The sequence below is a fragment of the Mytilus californianus genome, unplaced genomic scaffold (assembly GCF_021869535.1).
Source record: "Mytilus californianus isolate M0D057914Y unplaced genomic scaffold, xbMytCali1.0.p SCAF_7, whole genome shotgun sequence".
Classification (NCBI taxonomy): Eukaryota; Metazoa; Mollusca; class Bivalvia; order Mytilida; family Mytilidae; genus Mytilus; species Mytilus californianus.
The window spans coordinates 17,547,916-17,556,138 of NW_026262723.1; positions in this window are offsets into that span (position 1 = coordinate 17,547,916).

Below are 8,223 nucleotides of genomic sequence, written 5' to 3' on the forward strand. Positions count from 1 at the left end.
TACCGAGATACTAAGTTTTATTCCTATGACACAATTTCATAAAAACTGGAAGATTTCAAACAAAATGTTTCATTTGAATTTTGTCAATGAATACCTGTGAAGACCATAGAAATTTTTAAAAAATCAACAAGTTTCTTAATGTCATAGAAAAATATTTCCAATAGAAAACAAACTATGTTGGCCAATGGTACATTTAGTGGCAGAATATGTTGATACACGAGACGCGTGTTCGAAAATTTGATTCTAGTAACCAATAATTCGAAGTCCGGAATCATCAAATAAACGGTATTTTAGTTTCTATTAGTTACTGTTAATAATTAGTTGGCAATGTTAACACATCTTTTCGAACTTCTCCCGCGTTTTATTACGTTAAACTTTGCTTATTTTCAAAACTTAAATACCATGCATATTTATTTTTTTTTCAAAATGTAGAGTTGAAATTATGAAGATAGTCTGCGCAGAAAATTCTTGTACTTTTCATAAACGTAGAATAATTTCCTTCGTAGCTGAAAAAAATGCTCACAGATTCATTCAAACATGACATTTTATAACTATAAAATACCATGAATTAATCATATACGATAATTTTGATAGTTATTTTATAATCATTCGTCTCTGTATTTTTCTGTTCCATACATTTTATAAATGTTGGCAACTTTCAAGGATTCATATAGTCTTACTAAATAAATCGAATATAAGACTATATAAATCCTGGATGGAGGTTAAGGAGCCATGACGTTTTAACTTGAGCTCCGGAGTAAACCTGTATTAAGTTAAAGTCTTCCTACCCAATCTCTAGTGTTTTTGTTATTGTTTATCCTTTCTTTCCTTTTATTATGGCCTTGTCTTTCTTAGCATTATTATTTACTTTCTCGGCATCTTCACTCAACTCCCAAATTAAACTTCAAACATTGACCCATCAGACACTAATTTTGAGTCCATAACATGTGTTTGTTCAAATAGTATGATCGTTATAGCTTTTATTTATTAAACGAAAATCACATTTTATGAAAAGACATAAAAACGACTTTAGATTTGATTTATTTAATCTATATTTCTATACTATAATTAGTATATATGTTTTACCATTTTTTTATTCTTCTAACGTTCAGTTGTGTTCTGTTTAGATATTTGGTTTTTTTTTTGGTTTTTTTTTCGTAGGAGTAGACAAATATCTTTATTAATGCAGCTCGCTTTTTTTATTTAGGACCTTTTTAAATCCTTAAATGAAGCATTAAACCTTAACGAGATACAGACGGTTGACCTTTGAAATGATCTCTGAGTATATTGACCTCTAAGAAAGATTCCCGTCTGGGTAATTTTATTTACTTGAATGTCCAAGATTATGGTTATTCTCTTAAATCCCATAAGTATTCAAACATTACTTACAGTTCGAATCTTAGCCGTTATTAGTGCTCAATTACACTTTTTCAGAAAAAATCAGCGTTTCCAAGATTACGGAGGACAAAAACGGAGTGCAAATGTACCACGTTGAATAAGAAGAAAAGGCGTAGGTTTGATGCAGCAAGGGGTCACTAATAACGCTGTCAGCTTCATTTAAATCAGACAACATATAGCGAAGGTTAGAATTTTAATAAAAACAACATTCATGTTATTAGTTTCAAGTCTATCAAGGTCTTTCATATTCTTCATAATTATAAGATCTTGCGTATGTATTTGTTTTGTCTAAGGAAATTAATCAAAATAAGCACACTTTCCAGAGCCAGTGAATCATTTAATTGACTAATGGTTTAATAATAATTCATTGTCGTGAGTTGTTACTATTTTGTAACTGGTCGAGCATGTAAATTATGTGTTCAGGGTGCTTGTTATTCTTGTAATATAAAACACAACAACAGAATGACACGCTCTCAACATGCTACATAATCCTTGGAAAGTACTATCAGGGGTTGTCGCAAATTTCTTCTATCCGAAATATTTTTATCCAGTTGAAGTCCAACAACCACGCTTCATCCCACTTTGGTCGACCCGATTTGTAGAGCATATATAGTAGATTTATTGTTAAGGTGTCCTCGTCATGAACATGCATGCATGCATCCAATATGTAATTGATGATTATTTGACCTCAACTTCATAATTGTTTTTGTCCATTTAGAATATATCACAATCGTTTGTTCAAATTGATGTGCAATGAACACAAATTGATACAAGATACTCCTTCCCTCCAAATCCGAAGCGAGACAATCCTTGGTCACTGAATATTTATTTACACTAATTTGATAATGAGTAAAAGAATTATTACTCAGACCGATATCAAGTTGAATTTAAACAAAAGAAATGGAACTCTTTATTAGAGAAGGTATACATGTTCAGGTTGGTATATTTGAATTGTTTACACCTGTTTCTATGTGCTTTAAAAGTTTAATGTCAGTGCATAATTTAGGATTTTTTGCATCTTATATACGTGTGTATAGTTAGATTATAGTATGGAGCTTCGAGATATGTGAAAACTTTTAAATTAAAGACAAATTTTAACTAAACCGTCGATTATGGTAGATGCAAATACATGTGGATCTTTTTTGTGCATGATCATAAATTCCGCCGACAAAACTCACAGAAAGATTATAAAAAAAATGATCTTTTTAAAGCATTAATTTGCATCTTTACCCCCTGGCAACTTTTTTTTGGGGGGAATCTTTAAAATAGGCAATAATTTCATCGAAAAGAGAAAGTCGGGTACACATTTTTTTATGTTCAGGCGTGATTGAGTTGACTGTTTTACTCCAAAACGTATAAAGCAAAAATATTTGATACATCATCTTGCTTCAGATTCCATTATTTTTATATATTTAGGCTACGTGTTGAATTAAGAGCCTTCAAAAATCACAGTACCAAGAAATAAAGTATATGGGCAAGTAATGAGTCATAACAACAGAGTAGGTGTGTTTGAATAACACATTGAAATAAATGCTTCATGCTAATACAAATGTTAAAATTTGAGGAGTATTTCTTACTTGTATTCTATTTTATTTTCGTTATTTCATTTTTCAATTAAAATTAGTCATAAAATTGTTTTATTCATCAAATGTACTAAAACAAACAAAAGTCGAACAAACAGTGCACTAACACCCCTTTAATTTTTACTGAAAATCCTTGACGACAGACTTTACAAGTGGATCTTAAAAATGCATTACTTCAAAAAAATTGTGTGTGTATTATCCAAGGTAATTCGTCTTTAACCTCTGAAAATTTTCAGTCTACACTTTCACGAAATATTAGATTTGAATTTTTTTAATGTTTTTTGAACTTTCGGAACCTTACCCTGACAACCGATCAGACAATACTTTTAAGTTGACAAAAAGCCTAAAGGTATACTGAATGATGCTTAATAGCTAATAGATACATTTGTCTTTTAAAATACAATTGTCATGTAAGAATGGTAATGATGCTATGTGGATAAAATCGGTTTGCAAGAGCTAAATTGTCTGCACGTCATCCCTACAATGGCTTCCAATTTCGCGATTGAAAAAAATAGGTGGCGCAATGGGGAGATGATTTTGACGAATAAGAATCCTGACTGTTCTATAATTGAAAAGTATGATTTTCAAGAGCACCGTGGTATTAAAAATGAAACCATGAGGCTTCATTAAACTTTGGAACAAGCATAATTTATGAACAGTATATTCCGGTAGAATTCATGACATATCAAAAGTAATGTCGCGATCAGAATGATTTTGGCATCGTCCATTACCGCTGAACTAGTATACATTATTGTTTGGGGACCAGCTGAAGCCAGCTTCCTGATGCGGTTTTTTCTTGTTGTGTTGAAGACCCATTGGTGATCTTGGGCTGTTTTCTGCTCTTTTGTCTGGTTGTTGTCTTTTTGACACATTCCCCGTTTCCTTTCTCAAATATAAACAATAATAGAACAAAACGAAGGACACATGCGATTATAAAAAACGTATAAATATAGATGTGCACAACACGTGTTTCTGATATGACCTTTAACCCTATCTTCTTCCAGTTTGTTCGACATCAAAAGTTTCGACAGTCAAATACAATTTGGAGAGCACAATGAATAAAAGGCAAAAAAAAAAGATCAGGCAAAATCAATAAAGGTAAACTGCTTAAAGTTGAAACCTCAGATGTAGCACAATAGTATAATTTTAAAATGTAAAGTTACAGACAAAACGTATCATTTGAATTATGCCAATAACGAAGCACTGGCTACTGGTACCCTAGGATACTGAGATAGTCCACTAGCAGTGATGCCCACCCTTCCCTTTCCCCAAAGATCTAGTAAAACGTTTATTCTCGTTCTAACTTGATAATGATCCGCCATAGGTATATTTAGAACCCAGTGAACCAAGTCCTATAGAGATCAATAACTTTATAGTTAGTATCTTTTACCTTACTGTCACCATTCCTTAGTTTGAATACTGATTCGTATAAAAGATAACATGAATCACCAAAATTTTTATGACAGTACAACAGATCACATCAACTCCTGCCTCATTTAAAAAGATAGATATACAAACCAAGAACAAAACCGAACAACACATGATACACCTATTTTTTTTCCATTATCCATACCTGCCTACTTTTCAAAATCTCCACGCTGTTATTACCATAAGTGTTTTTAATCTACTTCTAAATTGTTTGAATGAATATGTGTGTGCTTAATTACCCTTTTAACTCATTTTAATGTCTGTTTTGAGGTGTTCAAGTTATAAAATAAAGAATTTCAAAATTCAGGTGGAGACCTCTCGTGGGGGATATCCCCCATAAATCGGAATAGTTGGCAGGTCTGATTATCAATCTTAATATAGCAGCATATTCGTATAATTTGACTTTTTCCAGATTGTGTCCTATTCCCTAACGTGACATTTCATTTTATTTACTTTTGTTATTCTCTATTTTCATAGACGCATGTTTCTGGAATAACCTCCAGGAGATGACCTCCAGAATTGCACAACGCATGTTTCTGAAATAACATTCATGCAAACCAGAACAAATGTTTTCAAAAGCAAACATATAAAACGTTACCGAGATACTAAGTTTTATTCCTATGACACAATTTCATAAAAATTTGAAGATTTCAGACAAAATATTTCATTTGAATTATGTCAATGAATACCTGTAAAGACCATAGAATTTTTTTTTAAAAATCAACAAGTTTCTTAGTCATAGAAAAATATTTCCAATAGAAAACAAATTATGTTGGCCAATGGTACATTTAGTGGCAGCATATATTGATACATGAGACGCGTGTTCGAAAATTAAATTCTAGTAGGTTGTACTTTGAACCAATAATTCGAAGTCCGGAATCATCAAATAAACGGTATTTTCGTTTCTATTAGTTACTGTTAATAATAAGTTGGCAATGTTAACACATCTTTTCGAACTTCTCCCGCGTTGTATTACGTTAAACTTTGCTTATTTTCAAAACTTAAATACCATGCATATTTATTTTTTTTTTTAAAGAGTTGAAATTATGAAGATAGTCTGCGCAGAAAATTCTTGTACTTTTCATAAACGTAGAATAATTTCCTTCGTAGCTGAAAAAAATGCTCACAGATTCATTCAAACATGACATTTTATAACTATAAAATACCATGAATTAATCATATACGATAATTTTGATAGTTTTTTTTTTTTAATCATTCGTCTCTATATTTTCTGTTCAAAACATTTTATATTTGTATATATGTTTTATCATTTTTTGATTCTTCTAACGTTCGGTTGTGTTCTGTTTAGATATTTGTTTTATTGGGTTTTTTTTTCGTAGGAGTAGACAAATATCTTTATTAATGCAGCTCGCTTTTTTATTTAGGACCTTTTCAAATCCTTAAATGAAGCATCAAACCTTAACGAGATACAGACGATTGACCTTTGAAATGATCTCTGAGTATATTGACCTCTCAGAAAGATTCCCGTCTGGGTAATTTTATTTACTTGAATGTCCAAGATTACGGTTATTCTCTTAAATCCCATAACATTACTTACAGTTCGAATCTTAGCCGTTATTAATGCTCAATTACACTTTTTCAGAAAAAATCAGCGTTTCCAAGATTACGGAGGACAAAAACGGAGTGCAAATGCACCACGTTGAATAAGAAGAAAAGGCGTAGGTTTGATACAGCAAGGGGTCACTAATAACGCTGTCAACTTCATTTAAATCAGACAACATATAGCGATGGTTAGAATATAAAAAAAAACAATATTCATGTTATTTGTTCCAAGTCCATCAAGGTCTTTCATATTCTTGATAATTACAAGATCTTGGGTATACATTTGTTTTTGTCTAAGTAAATCAATCAAAATAAGCAAACTCTCTGGAGCCAGAGAATCATAATAGAACCAAATTGCATAATGGTTTATATACAGGCACTTCATGATAATTCATTGTCGTAAATTATTACTATTTTGTAAAGGTCAAGCATGTATATTATGCGTTGAGGATGCTTTAAATTATTTCTTGTAATATAACCCAATCTCGTTTCGATAGAGTGACACGCTCTCAAAAAGCTACAGAATCCTTGTAAAGCACTTTCAGGGTTCTGTACGCGACTTGGTTGCAAGACCAAATTTCTTCTCCTATCTAACATCTTCTCTTTTTCAAGTTGAAATTCAAATTTCCTACGCTTCATACCACTTTGTTTGACCCAATTTGTAGAACATGTATATTAGATTTATTGTTAATTTGTTCTCGTCATGAATGAAATATATAATCTTTGGATATTTGACCTCAATTCCATATTTTTTTCTATTTCATTTATCATATATCACAATCTTTTGTTCACATTAATGTTCATGAGAACATATGTTAACACAAGCTACCCCACCTCTCCCTCAATCCAAAGCGAGACAACCCTTGGACACTGTATAATTACACTAATTTGTATCTGGGTAAAGGAATCATAGCTATAATTGAACGTGTGATTTTTAAGAGAACCATAGTGTTAATACTGAAATGATAAGGCTTCATTATACATCGGAACAAGCATAGTATCATATAATTCGGTAGAATGTATGACACGTTATATTTAACGTAATGTCCCGATCGGCATTGCCTCGGCACTTTCCGCCTTCATTCGAGTGTTGTTCGATGGGTCAGGTCAAATATAATATATATATTCTTGAATATAACATTAACTTTCAATACGGTTCGTAAACCTTTTTTTAGCATGGTTAGTTGAGGAAATACAGGCAACAAATAAAGGAAACATACCGTTGAAAAAATATGATACCCATGTTCACAGCACGTGTTTCTCGATTGACCTTCATCAACAGTCAAACACAAAAAATTGGAAGAGCACAATAACAAAAATGCTAAAAAATATTAGGAATAATAAATTAAGGTATACTGGTTAAAAGAGTTAAAACCTCGCATTTAGCCTAATTTTATGAATGTATCATTTGAATTATGCCAACGAAACACTGGCAACTGATACCCTAGGGTACTGAGATAGTCCACCAGCAGCGGTGCCTACCCCCACCCCTCAAGTTGTAGTTAAACGTATATGATTTTCGTGCGAACGTTACGTGCTTTTTTAAATAACAGTCATTGGGATACAATCCGTCGTAGGTATATTCAGTACCAGTGAACTAAGCCCTTATGGAGATCACATTACTTTAGGGTTAGTGTCTTTTACCTTAGTATCACTAATCCTTGACTTAAATACTGATACATAACAAGGATAACAGGAATCACCCAAATGTATTGGACAGTAAAACAGACCACTACAACCACTAACACCTGACTCATTCAAACAGATAGACTTACAAAAAAAAAAGAAAAACATCAACGAACAACACATGACCCAGCTAGTTTTTTTCCATTATCAGTCTTAATATAGCAGAATAGTCGTATAATCTGAATTTTTTTCTAGATTGTGTCTTACTCCCTAACGTGACACTTTGAAACTGTATTTTCATAGCGGGTGGTACATTAATATAAGGAGACTCTTATCCTGTCGACGCATCTGATCCCTCTCCCTTTGGAGTTCGTTCGAACTTAAGGTTGTTCACCTTTTTTGTTAATTCACGATTGATTTAGGAAATAAAAACATTCAAAGTTGCCTTTATATAAAGAAACTCTGATATGAACCTCATGCGTTTGTGTACCATGGGAGAAATATTCACAGTTATTAATAGTCTTTCAAACACGAGTATGTTTCGCGGCTATAGATATATCTCACATGTATATGTCTCCCATTGTGCCTTTCGGTGAGATTGTAGCTACGCAACACCCTCTCATTT